Source organism: Camelus bactrianus, chromosome 24 (genome assembly GCF_048773025.1).
Source record: "Camelus bactrianus isolate YW-2024 breed Bactrian camel chromosome 24, ASM4877302v1, whole genome shotgun sequence".
Lineage (NCBI taxonomy): Eukaryota > Metazoa > Chordata > Mammalia > Artiodactyla > Camelidae > Camelus > Camelus bactrianus.
In genome coordinates this window covers 675,055-689,619 of record NC_133562.1, presented here as the reverse complement: position 1 = coordinate 689,619, position 14,565 = coordinate 675,055, and the positions used below count along the sequence as shown (strand labels likewise).

The 14,565-nt window shown below is 46.9% G+C and overlaps 1 long non-coding RNA gene across 1 annotated transcript; it reads right to left on the bottom strand.

Annotated features, from left to right (window-relative positions):
• Positions 1-683: 683 nt before the first annotated feature.
• On the bottom strand, positions 684-10,975 carry LOC123617765 (uncharacterized). Its single transcript, XR_006726010.2, has 2 exons — positions 10,755-10,975; positions 684-3,346 (listed from the first exon to the last, which is right to left on the bottom strand). It is a non-coding gene; the product is annotated as an uncharacterized LOC123617765 (long non-coding RNA).
• Positions 10,976-14,565: the final 3,590 nt, after the last annotated feature.

Below are 14,565 nucleotides of genomic sequence, written 5' to 3'. Positions count from 1 at the left end.
AAGTCTATTTACTTATTAGTTTTTTTTTTTTTTTTAAATGGCGAGGATGAACCCAGGACCCCGTGCCTGCTAAGCGCACACTCTACCACTAAACTGTGCCCTCTCCCCCGACTGAGATTTAAAATGAAGCTATGAGGGCTGTGATTCGGTGGATATGTAAAACTGCATTTATAAGTGAGCTCTATTATATTTACTTAAGGGAGATTAAATGCTTTATAAATTCTCAGAAATACAGCAGAAACTGTCACATGATCTGGGGAGTATTCAGAATTAATGTTATTAAAGTTAACGTTTGTTGATTTAATACAGATATGTCTTTAGAGGCATCAGTAGTAAGTCTGATACTTTTACTGTATCTAGGTTTACTAGAAGCCAAGTAAGTTCATATTATGTTTTTCGTCAGTAATGAGCTGGAGATAAACAGGATAGAAGCTTTCAGGTGAACTTTTTAGGGATAATTATGTTTTAGTTTCTCCAGAGATTGGTAGCTTGAAATTTTAGAGTGTTACGAAGTCAGGGCAGACAGCGAGGGTTCACTGTCCAGACCGGCACTGTGATGCTGACTCCCGGGCAAGTCTAAGTCGCCGGCCTTTGTCTTATGGGAGAAAAACTGAAGAGCTTTGGGTTTGTTAGACAAACATCTTGTACCACATTAAAGAAAGAACTTATGCTGTGATAAAATGTATGTTTTTAAAGGTTACTAAATGTGTTTATTAAGTTTGCCACTCAGGAAATGCTGGCGTAACGAACAGTTCACAATTGCACACTTCTTGGTTTTTGCTAGAAAATAAGGTTTTTAACAGTTACAAGTTACATACATAAGCAAAGTACTAAAAATAATAAGGGAAGCGTTCACTCTGTAAAGAAAGGTGCATGTTGTTGGTGGGAGGAGGCATGAAGGAACGGAGATATTTTTGTTAAGGGAAAAAAGTAATTTCATCCCAGAGCTGTTTCTTTCCAGACGGGAAAGAAAATAAGGGACAAACGGAGACGGATATAGAAAATGACGGAATGTTTGTGGAAACGGAACGTTGAGAAAAGAGTTTTGTTTGTGGTCAAGACTGGCTAAGATCAGATTGAATTTAATTAAATTTTGTTATCAAAAGTAGGCTAGTGCAAGACTGCAGTTTGGCTTTCTCTGTTAGGAAAACAAAGTTTTCCTGGGATATTGAGCTGCTTTTGGTAACAGATTGTATGCTTCATCAGTTTCTTTCTGTAGCTGACGCTGGGGTGTTTCAAAGGGCCCCTACAGTGTCTCCGAGAAAAACTAACGGGGACTCTCTGGTATGTTACATTACACGAGAAGCACCGGCACGTGAGCGGTGATGAGCACTCTTAGGTTGCACTGTATGGATAAGTGGCCTAGAAATTACATGCAGTTCCTAAAATTTTAGTATGTCCTGGTATTTTTCAGTCAACGCTAGTCATTAAAATGCTGTCACGGCAACTTGGTTAAGTTTCTTTGTGATCAGATCTGTAACCAGACCTTTTTACGTCTTCTGTCATTCACAGTTACTGTTTCACTCTGATGTTTTTGCAAAACTGCTTCATCTTCAAGGTGATTCACAGAAAGGATTTCTTGACAAGCACAGGTTTCTGGTAACTTTCAGATCGTACTGCTGAGCTGGTAAAAAATTAAAGAATTCTAATCGAAACCCTGATGAGCTCACAAAACTGTTTACCAGATGTCTGTCTCCTTATCAAAATGGAAAGAAATGTCTCTAACAAGGCCGTCACAGAGCACCACCACTCGAGACACGCATCGCTGCTGGCGTTGCCGCTAGAAGGACGTGCACAGTGTTCGTGCGACAGTTCAGTACAGGTGATAAAAATGCGCAGCCTGTTTCCCCACGAATCTGCCTCTGAGCTTTACTTCCCCCGTCGTGGGGGACTGGGCGTGTGTGTGTGCATACAGAAGCAGGCCCAGCACTGAGGGACGTGGTGGCCCCGGGGCAGGCAGCAAGCACCGTGTCACTCAGGGACAAATACTTTGATCACCTGTGCTTTCTAGAAAGATGTGCAAGCAAAAGGTGAGGTGTGGGGTCACTCTGGCTTAAACGCGATTTAACTGGAACTTGAGACTAAGCAAAACAGCCTGCTTAGGGCCTACCAGACATGCACTGTGCATCTGCTGTGACCATGCAATAGAACGCATCTTTTTAAAATGAAAGGAGTAACTGTGGTTCAGGCACCTAAGAGGGAGCTGGCTGTCCGCCGTGGCTGTGGTTTCAGACGTGCTCCTGTGTCACTGAATTCCCTGAGCTACATCAGACGCAAGGACACTGCCGGCCGTACGCGGTGCCTGCCAGCAGCCCCAGCCTGAAGGGCTCAAGGTCTCCTGCAACTGTGAAACCGCTCCCTCACGTTAGGGACGGTAATGGCAAGTGAGACCACCTCAAGACGTGGCCGCCCCGCAGGAGGCACTAGATTCTTCAGCCAGAATCACACCAGACAGTACTGTTGCTTCAGGTCTCAGCAAAAAAAAGGAGAGAGATGTGTAATGGCCAGTAACCCCCGCTGTGTACAAAATACCCCTGGAGAAGCTGAAACCCAAATAAATAGAATAATTTAAAAGGCCACTAGGTTACAGAATATACATAAAGCAGACCCACTTCAAAACTTACCTTTCCTGATTGCTGTCTAGAATAGGAGGACACTTTCAGGGAATACTGTGAGTGCATTTTGACTATTATCCCCAGTTTTAACTTTATGTATTTATTTTACAATATCATATTTTTAAAATTGAAGTATAGTTGGTGTGTATTACATGTTACAGGTGTACAATGTAGTGATTCATGAATTTTTACACGTTACACTCCATTCGTAGTTGCTATAAAATCTGGGCTGCGTTCCCCATGCTGTCATACATCCTTGTGGCTTACTTTATACCTGAGAGTTTGCACCTCTTCCTCCTCCCCTCCATCTTGCCCCTCCCCCTTCCGTCTGCCCACTGGGAACCACTCCTCCCTTCTCTGCATCTGTGAGTCCGTTTCTTTTCTGTAATATTCACTATGTCGTTGTATTTTTTAGATTCCACGTGGATGCCGGTGCCTGCCTATTGTTCAGCTTGTGGGTCGCCCACCCGGGGGTGTGGGGCCTGATTATACCGTGAGCATGCCCCTCCTACCGTCCTGCTGTGGTTCCCTCTTTATGTTTCCAGTTGAAGAAAATCTTTTCTGCTAGGTTCGTCTTTTTCGATGGTTGTCTAGCAGTCAGTTGTGGTTTTGTTGTAGTCGTGAGGAGAGGCGAGCTCGTGGTCCTACCGCTCCACCAGCTTGACTAGAAATCCTCGGTCATTATCCTCACTGTTAACATGATGACTAATGTTCAGCTGTTTGTCCGGGTGCTATGACAAAGCAATCAAACAGGTAATAGGTTCATAATACAAAATACTGAGGCTAAGCTTGAGAGTCAAGATTTCTTTGCAATTAAAGTGAAGGAGAGATTTGGCAGCCAAGATGGTGGAGTAGAAAGACCTTCAGCTCACCCCCTCTCGTGAGCAAAGCAAAGTCACAGCCCTTGCAGGAAAACCATCAATGAAAAAGACTGGAATTCACCAGAAAAGCTCTTCTACACCTAAATACATAAGGGGCCACAAGGAGACAGGTAAGAGGGGCAGACCGTGGTAAGATAAAACCCCACGCCCCTGGGTGGGTGACCCACACACTGGAGAACAGTCACGTCCCAGAGCTGCTCCCGCGGGAGTGAGAGTGCTGAGCTCCATGTCAGGCTCCCCAGCCCGGGGGTCTGGCACTGGGAAGGTGAGCCCAGGGCGTGTGGCACTGAAGGCCAGTAGGGCTTGACTGCAGGAGCCCAGGTCAGGGGAGACAGAGACTTCATTCTGAAAGGGCCCACACTGGGACCCAGGGCAAAAGCAGTAATTTTGATAGGAGCCTGGGCCAGACATGTGTGCAGGTCTTGGAGTCTCCTGGAGAGGGGTTGGGGGCTCACCCTGGGGATAGACCTATTTGAGAACATTGCTGAGGCTGGTGGCTGACATCTTGGATCATTAGCACCAAGACCAGGCCCCACCCCACGCCCTGGAAGTGCCAATGCAGGGACACTTAAGGCCAAAGAAGTAAGGGGGCAGGAACAGAGCCCCACCTGTCAGCAGACAGGCTGCTTAGATACTAAAGACCTCACGGCCGCCTCTGGACCCTCCCTCAGGCCCAGCCCAGCCCAGCCCACCAGAGCGCCAGGACCCAGCTTCACCCCCTGGGGGACAGGCACTGGGCCTGCCAACCCAGAAGCCTGCACCAACCTCTAGAGGAGTCTGGTCCACTGGGGAGCAGACCTAGAAGCAAGAAAACTCTGATCCTGCAGTGCAGGTCAGACCCTACCCTGGGACCAGCTGGGCCCTGGCCCTGCCCACTAGCAGGTCGGCACAACCTCCAGGACACCCCGGAACTCATACCCAACCACCTGAAACAAGCCCTGGGATGCCTGGGCCCTGCAGCCAAACTCCATGAACCAGCTCTGCTGGCCAGGAATCTGACACTGACCCCCGAATCTGGCTTCACCTGCCGGTGGGTGGGCAACAGCCCACCAGTGAGCCAGCATGAGCCCCGGGACCCATGGGGTGACCAGGCCCTGCTAAACATCAGCCAAGGGCGTCCACACAACATGGGGTCTAGCAACCAACCAGACTAGGGACCGAACACACTAGCAGCCTGTCCCCAGAGGGCAGAGCACTTCTGGGGTACATAGGACACCTCTTACAGAGGCCACTTCTGCAAGGCTGAGAAACATGACTGACCTACCACATACACAAAGATGCAAACTGCAACTTAGACAAAATGAGGCGACAGAAAGACGTTTCAGAGAAAGAGGACAAAGACCACAGACAAACTATGTGAGGTGGAGACAGGCGCTCTACCCAAGAAGGATTTCAGAGTAATGACTATAAAGATGATCAAAAAACCTGGGAGGAGAAAGAATGCACAGATGAGGAGTTTACAAGTTTTAAAGAAAGAATTAGAAAATACAAAGAACAACCAAACAGAAGGGAAGCGCACAAGCAGCAGACCACAAAAGAGGCGGCAGAGTAGAGCGGCGGGAGTCACTGCCACCGAGGAGAAGGAAGAGTGCAGGGAATGGGGACAGTTTAAAGGATGTGTGGGACAACACCACGTGCTCTAATGCTTGCATTACAGGGGCCCCAGCAAGAGGAGAGAGAGAGAGAGAGAAAGGGCCTGAGGAAATATTTGGAGAGATAATAGTAAATAGCTGAAACCTTCCCTAACCCAGGGATAGAAACAGTCACCCAAGTCCAGGTAGCGCACAGAGTCCATCACAGGATCCACTCAAAGAGGAGCACACCAAGACACTGTGATAAAAACTGAAGGCAGAGGACACTAAAAGCAACGAGGAAGGCAACAAGTAACATGCCAGGGAACTCCTGGGATGCTGCCAGCTGCTTTTCCAGCAGAAACTCTGCAGGCCAGAAGGAAGTTGCACCATATAGTTCATGTGATGAAAGGGAAAAACCTGCAACCAAGCCTACTTCGCCCAGCAAGGCTCCTGTTCAGGGCTGATGGTGAAATCAGCAGCTTTACAGCCGAGCAAAAGCTAGAATGTCAGCACCATCACGCCAGCTTTACAACAAATGTTCAGGGACTTCTTTAGGTGAAAAATAAAAGGTCACAACTAGAAACAGGAGAAGGATGGAATGGAAACCTCACTGGTGAGGCAAACATGAAGGTAAGGAATCACGCGCACAGCACTGGTACGGAAGTTAAAAGATGCGAGTGCTAACACCATCCGTGTCCACGGGAAGCAGGTAAGGGACACAAAACAATTCGATGTAAAATCTGGTATCAAAAACAGATGTGATGCAGTAACGTGGATGGACCTGGAGACTGTCGTTCTAATAAGTAAGCCAGACAGAGAAAGAAAACCACCACATGATACCATTCATATGTGGAATCTAAAAATGAGCTTACTTGCAAAACAGAAACAGACTCACAGACATAGCAAACAAACTTACGGCTACCAGGGAGGGAAGGGGTTGGTAAGGGATAAATTGGGAGTTTGGGATTTGCAGATACTAAGTACTGTATAGAAAATAGACAGACAGCAAGTTTCCACTGTAGAGCACAGGGAACTATAGTCAACATCTTGTAACTTACAATGAAAACGAATACACGTATGCACATGTATGACTGAGACATGATGCTGTGCACTAGAGACTGACACAGCGGTGTAAGCCAGCTGTGCTTCAGCTAAAAAAGAAACTGAGAAGAGTACAAATGCAGGGTGTCCAGCATGCATTTGAAATTAAGAGATTAGCAACTTAAAACAATCACATACAGAGAGACTGCCATACAAAAAAACACATGGTAACCACAAAGCAAAAGTCAGTAATAGATAAACACAAAGACAGAAAAAGGAATCCAGATATCGCACTGGTGACAGCCATCAGGTCACAGGAGCAGAGAATGAAGAAGAAAGGGAGAACGAAAACCTACAAATGCAAATCTAGAACAATCGACAAAACGGCACTAACACACCCACCAACAATTACCTTAAGTGTGAATGGACTAAATGCTCCAACTGGAAGACACATTGGCTAAAGGGACACTAAAAAAAAAAAAAAAAAAAAAGACCCATAGGAGACTCACTTCCAATCTAGAGCCATGCAGACTGAATGAGGGGGGGTTGCAAAAAGGTATTCCATGAAAATGGAAATCAGAAGGCCAGAGCAGCAACAGTCAGACAAAATAGGCTTTAAAATAGAGACTGTTACAGGAGATGAAGAAGGACACTACACAGTGATCAAGGGATCAGCCCAAGAAGCAGCTCTCCCAACACAGTAGCACCTCAACACACAAGGCACACGTTACGGACGTAAAGGGAGAAACTGGCCGTAACAGGGTAACAGTGGGGACCTTAACACCCCACTTACAGCAGTGGACAGATCATCCAGACAGAAAATCAGTAAGGAAATGGGGGGGGGGATAGACAGGGAGTTCAAAATTTGTAGATACTGACAGGCATGTGCAGAATAGATAAACAAGATTATACTGCGTAGCACAGGGAAATATATACAAGATCTTGTGGCAGCTCACAGTGAAAAAGAATGCAACAGTGAATATAAGTATGCTCATGTATAACTGAAAAATTGTGCTCTACACTGGAATTTGACACAACATTGTAAACTGACTATAACTCAATAAAAAAAAGTTTAAAAAATAAGGAAACACAGGTCTTAAATAACACATTAGGCCAAATGGCTTTGATTGGTATTTACAGCACATTCTACCTGAAAGCAGCAGAATACACATTCTTTTCAAGCGCACACAGAACACTGTCCAAGGCAGATCGCATGCGGGGCCGTGCAGCAAGCATCAGTACATTTAGCAGAAGTGAAGTCACGCCGAGCATCTTTTCTGACCACAACTCCGAGAGACTAGAAATCAGCTACGAGAAGAAAACTGGAAGAAACAAAAAGACACGGAAACTGGACAACACGCCGCTGAGCAGCCGGTGGACCACTGAAGACGTCCAAGAGGAGACGTAACCGTGCCCAGGGGCAGTGAAAATGAGAACAGGACGATCCAAACCCCTGGGACACAACAAGGTAGGAGACAAGGGCAACCTCAAGCACAGAGCCCAGCCTCACAGCTAAAGGAGCCAGGACAGAGGACAAAACCTGGAAAGGGAAGAAGGGAAGACACACAGATCAAAGCAAAAACAAATGAAGGAAAAGGTCAGTGAAACTAAAAGCTGGTTCTTTGAGCAAATAAACAAAACTGATAAACCTTTGACCACACTCACCAAAGAAACTAAAGTCCAGGTCCAGATGGCTTCACAGGTCAACTCTACCAAACGTGCAGAGAAGAGTTATCACCTGTCCTCCTGAAACCATTCCAAAAACCTGCGGAGGAAGGAGCACTTCCAAACTCACTCTGTGAGGCCACCGTCACCCCGATACCAAAACCAGACAAAGATATCACAAAAAAAGAACATTACAGGCCAGTATCACGAGCACAGATGCAAAAATCCTGAACAAAAATACTAGCAAACTGACTCCAACAGTACATTAAAAGGATCATGCACCATGGTGAAGTGGGATTTTTCCCAGGGACGCACGGGTTTTTCAGTATCTGCTAATCAGTGTGTGATACATCGCATTAACAAACTGAAGAATAAAAACCACATGATCATCTCAATAGAATCAGAAAAAGCTTTTGATAAAATTCAATATTCATTTATGATAAAAAAAAAAAACTCTTCAGAAAGTGGGCCTAGAGGGACTATAACTTTACCTAAGAAAGGCCTTTTATGACAAACCCACAGCTAACATCCTCCTCAGTGGTGAAAACCTAAAAGCACTTCCTCTAAGATCCCGAACGAGACGAGAATACCCACTCTGACCACTTCCCAAACTATATTAAATCAGTCAGAGAAGAAGAATAAAGGAATCCAAACTGTACAAGAATCAGTAAAACTGCTAGCAAAGGACATGACACGATACAGAGAAGACCCTACAGACATCACCAGGCAACCACTAGAGCTCTGAAATCAATGAAGTAAAGGTGCAGGATACAAAATTAATACACAGAAATCTGTTGCATTTCTATACACTAACAATGAAATATCAAAAGAGAGAGAAGGTTAACAGTCCCCTTTACCATCACATCAAAAAGAATAAGACACCTAGGAATAAACCTACCTAAGGAAGCAAAAAGACCTGCACTCCAAAACCTGTAATACACAAGTGAAAGAAGTCGGAGGAGACACGAACAGATGGAAAGACTCACCATGTTCTTAGATTGGAAGAATCAATACTGGTTTAAAAAAAAAAAAAGAGGCAATTTCAGATTCAGTGCAACCCCTATCAAAATACCAATGGCCTTTTTCACAGAAGGAGAACAGAAGCTTTTCAAATTTGTACAGAAACAAATTTTCAAATACCCAAAACAATCTTGAGGAAGAAGAAGGGAGCTGGAGGAATCATGTTCCCCGAACTAACTCAGACCACACCACAAAGCTACAGCAATCACAACAGTCTGGCGCTGGCACAACAACAGACACACAGATCAACAGATAGAAAGTCCAGAAATAAACCCAGGCACTTATGGTCGATTAATCTATGACAAAGGAGGCAAAAATACACAAGAGAGAAAAGAGAGTCTCTTCAACAAGTGGACCTGGGAAGACTGGGCAGCTACCTGTGAAAGGATGAAATTAGAACACTCTCTGACGCCGCACACAAACATAACTGAGAAGGGATTAGAGACCGAAGTGTGAGCCAGACACCATGAGCCTCCCAGGAGAGGAGGGGCTCAAGTGGTGGAACAGGAGGGGGCAGAGCTCACCCCTCCCACGAATAACATCAAAAATGTACGTCTGTGGACTAGTCCTCTACACGTGGACTCATTCTCGCAGAATGACTACTGAACAACAGCAGAAGATCTTACACAAGCGGAGCTACAAGAAGTCTCCTCACACTTGGATAGGAAGAAACAACCACCACCGGGATGGGAGCTGTGCCCGGGGGCAGCAGTGAAAGAAGAAAAGTGCCCCCACCCTGGGAAGCCCCTTCACCCGCGGGGAGATCAGCCAGACAGAAGGGGAGGCAGAGCAGAGAGAAGCTGTCAAGGGTCTGCGCGGCCCCAGCCCCAGACAGGAGCCTGTGGGCCTGCGCCGAGACCGGCTGCTGAAGCTCGGGTTCAGAGGACAGGCCCAGGGAGGGGACTGGGGCTGCCTGCGTGGGACAGCCTCAGGGGTATGGGAAGAACCTGGGGTGTGTGCAGTGAGGCTGGGTCTGCCATAAAAAGCCCCACTGGGAACACACTCTCCTGAAGGGGGGGGGGCGGGGCGAACCACACAACAAACAACCCAATTAAAAAGAATGGGCTGAAGACCTAAGATAGCGTGATGCAGTGGGATCTAAAACTGAGACAGATGAACTTACAAAACAGAAACAGACTCACAAACACGGAAAACAGACTTACGGTTACCAAAAGGGACGGGGGGAGAGGGATAAATAAGGAGTCTGGATTAGCAGACGGAAACTACTATATACAGAATAAACCAGGACCTATTGTAGAGCACAGGAACTATACTCAACAGCCTGTAGTAACCTGTAATCAAAAAGGATATTAAAGGATATACAGACAAAATTGGAGAGATACACATATCACTGAACGACTATGCTGTACACCAGAAACTAATACAACATTGTAAATCAACTACACTCCAATAATTTAAAAAAAAAAAAAAACTCCTAGAGGAAAACATAAGCAGAACACTCTTACATAAACTGCAGTATATCTGGGGGGTCCATCTCCTAGAGTAATGGAAATAAAAGCAAAAATGAACAAATGGCACCTAATTAACCTTAAGCTTTTGCACAGCAAAGGAATCCATAAACAAAACGAAAATATTTGCAAACGGTGCTGCCAACATAGAATTGATTTCAAAAATATACAAACAGCTAACACAGCTTAATATAAAAAAAAAAATCAAAAAATGGGGAGAAAACCTAAATAGGTATTTTTCCACAGAAGACATACAGATGGCCAACAGGCACATTAAAAGAGGCTCAACACTGCTAATTACTAGAGAAATGCAAATCAAAACTACAAAGTGGTATCACCTCACGCCAGTCAGAATGGCCGTCAAAAAGTCCACAAACGATAAATGCTGGAGAGGATGTGGAGAAAAGGGAGCCCTCCCACACTATTGGTGAGAATGTCATTTGGTGAAGCCATTATGGAGGTTCCTTAAAAAACTAAAAATAGACTTACCCTATGATGCAGCAGTCCCACTCCTGGGCATGTATCTGTAGAAAACTCCAATTTGAAAATATACATGCACCCCAATGTTCATAGCAGCACTGTTTACAGTAGCCAAGACATGGAAGCAATCTAAACATCCATGGACAGATGACTGGATAAAGAAGCTGTGGTATATTTATACAATGGAATACTACTCAGCCCTAAAAAAGAATAAAATAATGCCATTTGCAGCAACATAGATGGACCTGGAGATTGTCTTGTTAAGTGTAGTAAGTCAGACAAATATGTTGTCACTTATATGTGGAATCTAAAAGAAATGATACAAATGGACTTATTTGCAAAATAGACTTACAGACAGAAAACAAACTTATGGTTACCCAAGGGGAAAGTAGGGGGAAGGGGATAAATTAGGCATTTGGGATTAATATATACACACTACAATGTATAAAATAAACAAGGACCTACTTTATAGCACAGGGAACTCGAAGTCTTGTAATAACCTATAATGGAACAATTTTGAAAAAGAATAAATATATATGTATAACTGGGAATTAATACAACATTGTAAATTAATTACACTTCGACTTAAAACAATGGGCAAAAAAAAAACAACAACAGTATCGCTGATTTTGAAAACAAGCCATGGTTAACAAAGGGGAGAGGTGAGGGGAGGGATAAATTAGGAATGTGTGATTAAAAATACACACTACTGTAGATAAAACAGATTAAAAAGGGCCTACTATGTAGCACAATGAGCTATGTTTGATGTCTTGTAATAATCTATAATGGAAAAGAATCGGAAAAAAAATGTGTGTGTATATATATATATATATATATATATATATATATATATATATATATGAATCACTTTGCTGTACACCTGAAACATTGTGAGTCAACCATAGTTCACTGAAAAATAAGAAACTCAATGACCTTCTCTCCTCTGATCCTGAAACTCTGGCTTTGCCCCCATCCAGTGGGAAGCAGTCAGAGCAGCCTTCACCCCGGCTCCCCTCAGGACTGAGGACTGTCGAAGAAAAGGGACTTAAACCACGCAGGACCCTGCGGGGCTTTCCTGGGAATGGAGCCCCCGTGTTCCTCGGCTCTTGTTTGTAGAAAAGTGTTAGCCTCCTAGGCTTTTTCCCCAAGTTCCAATGAGCAAATTAGAGAAGGAAGAAATGCAAAAACAGAGGAAAGTAGTAATAGTTTAGCCATGTAACAAAATCAGGGCCCTGGTTCCACTTCAGGGCTGTGGATCGCACGCACCCCGAGCCACATCCCCAAGTCGTTTTGCAGGTGCTGAAACCCCCGCCGGGCGGAGACGCTGGCTGCACGCGGACCCCCGAGTGTCTGGAGCCAGCAGGTGGATGACGCTGACTCCCGCTGCCCTCACCACGCCATCAGCAGAAGGAGGTCCACTGGCTGGTCAGCCCCTGCAGCCCCTTCCCCACCCCTGCTGTTAAAACCCGTGCCCGAAAGCCACCGGGAGTTTCAGGCTTTTGATCGTGAGCTGCCCATTCTCCTTGCCTGGCGCCAGGCCGGACGCCTTGCCGTAAATGCTGGGCTTGCCTTCACCGCAACCGGCGGCCAGCAGACTGACTACTGTGCGTCAGGGGAACGAAGCCCGGCGTGGTCTGCCGACGTGCGCAGTAACTGGCAGCCACCGTTGGCTACTGAAAACCAGCAAAATAGCTGCATGTTCTGGCAGCGACACAGCACAAAATGACTCACGCACGTAGCTTACCTTTACCTCTCCCCTTACTCTCTTCTGGGCCAAACTGTTTCAATACAACAAATTTAAATAGTTCAGAATTTTAAGTTTCAGCCCAGTTGGCACGTAGGTTTCCATCAAAACGTTCTGGTGACTAGCGAGCGTCAAGCGCCCCACCTAAGACGCGCAAGCGGTGAAACGTGTAGCACACGAGCTCCCGGCTGCGGGGGGCGCGCCGGCGGTTTCGCGGCAGCTTGCCGCAGGCCGCCAGCCTGCAGGTGGGCGAAGCGGCGCCCGGGGGGCAGAGCTGCGCGCGGCGGCTCCACCCCGCGGCTCTGCAGGTGGACGCCGCCTGGAGACGGCCGTTCACAAGGGCGGCGGCAGGGTCTGCGTGGGCTGCTGGCACCGCCGCCTTAGGGCTGCACGGCTCGCTGGCTTGCAGGAGCAGCACAGGCTGTGCGCGGCGGCACTTCCGGGTTAACGAGCACAGACCGCGCACCACGCCAGTTCGTTCTGAAGACATCGTGATGGTTCCACCTGTGTACTCCTCACGGATTTCCATACTGAAGCTGCTCATTCATCAATTCGCCCCGCAAGTACCTACTGAGCACCAGCGTAAGTGCAGTGGAGGCGGAGCAGCAGCTCCGCAGACTCGGGAATGGCGGGCTGTTTACCGCGGCCACTCGGAAGGGGAGGTTCATTCTGTGGAGCCGCACGAGGCAGAACCGGGGAGAAAGCGATGGGAGGGGGTCAAACGAGGGCTGAACTTCCCAACTGCTGGCTCTGCTCAGTGATGGAACTCGGCAGAGAGTAAGAGCTGCCTGCTCCGGAGGTGTTTAGCCAGGGCTGAGAGCCTGCCGTTGGCCGGAAGGCGGACTGCACGTCTCCTTGGGTCACTTTGAGCTCCTAGAGCCAACAGGAGAGATCAGACTTGGCGGGGAGGGGCTCAGAGGGATGGGGTCTCCAGGACAGAGAGGGCAAGAGACAAGCTCCTTGGCCGGGGGCCCCGTTACTACACAGGGGAGGTCTATATATGGGACCCCCATGACGGTGTAATTACTTCTCTGACTGAGCTGAAGGCAGTGTCGTCTGTACTTCTGCTTCCACTTAATGCATTTAAAACTGTTATGTGACGTCGCCGCCAGCTCCTTGCTTCTCTCCACACCTCCCAGAGGAGCCCACGGCACGCCGTGGGGCAGACGCACCGAGGCACAGGGCTGAGAGGTGAACCGCCAGTCACACTAAATGGCTGGTGCAAAGGGGCTGGTTTGGTTTTTGCTCTTTGTGTTTTCTTTTAAATTTTGGGAGATGGACTAGGTTTCCACAGCAATTAGTAAAACTGAACTTGCCTTTGCCTCCCCAGGTCTCAAATAAATGCAGCATATTTCGCACTGTTTCTTGCATGCACATAATATACATAATCGGGTTTGCCATCAGCAGAGATACTGTCTAATAGTGACTCACCAGTCATTTCACACTTCTCCTCAGTCGAAGGGCTGGCTCGACGCGCAAAGGTGTTTCCTCCGTCTCTCACTGCAGCCGGCTCAGGCTCTCCCTCGGTCACTGCTGAGTGTCTGCAGGCCTGGTGGCTGGATCCAGTGTGCCGTCCCTCTCTCCTGATTACAGGTGACCTTGGGACCACCTCGTCCAACACCCTTGCTCTAAAATGGGAGAAACTGACATCCACTTGCTCTGACAGCAGTCCTGGTAGAGGAGCCAGCGGCCGGCCCCCAGGGTTGTGTCCAACATCCAGGCCACCCCTCAGTTTTTAAGTCCCAAGGACATAAGTGAACTTCTCGATGGCCCAGTTTTCAAGAGCCCACTGTTAAAGAACTGTGTCCTGTCAGGCCTGAAGCCTTCAGTAATATGGAAGGGGCCCAGGTTTTGCCACCAGCATCAAAGTCCAAGAGCAGAAACAAAGCTGCAGGATGCTTTACACAGTAAAGTTGAATCTAAATACATCACACACTTTAACGGACAAGCCAGAACAGCACTGGGAATTCAGTCTGCCAGTGACTGCACTTGAGCATTCAATCAGTGCAAGCGGCGTTTTATATTAAGTAGGTTCTTAGCTCTAACATTTTTTTTGGATGGGCAAAGGGAGCTGTC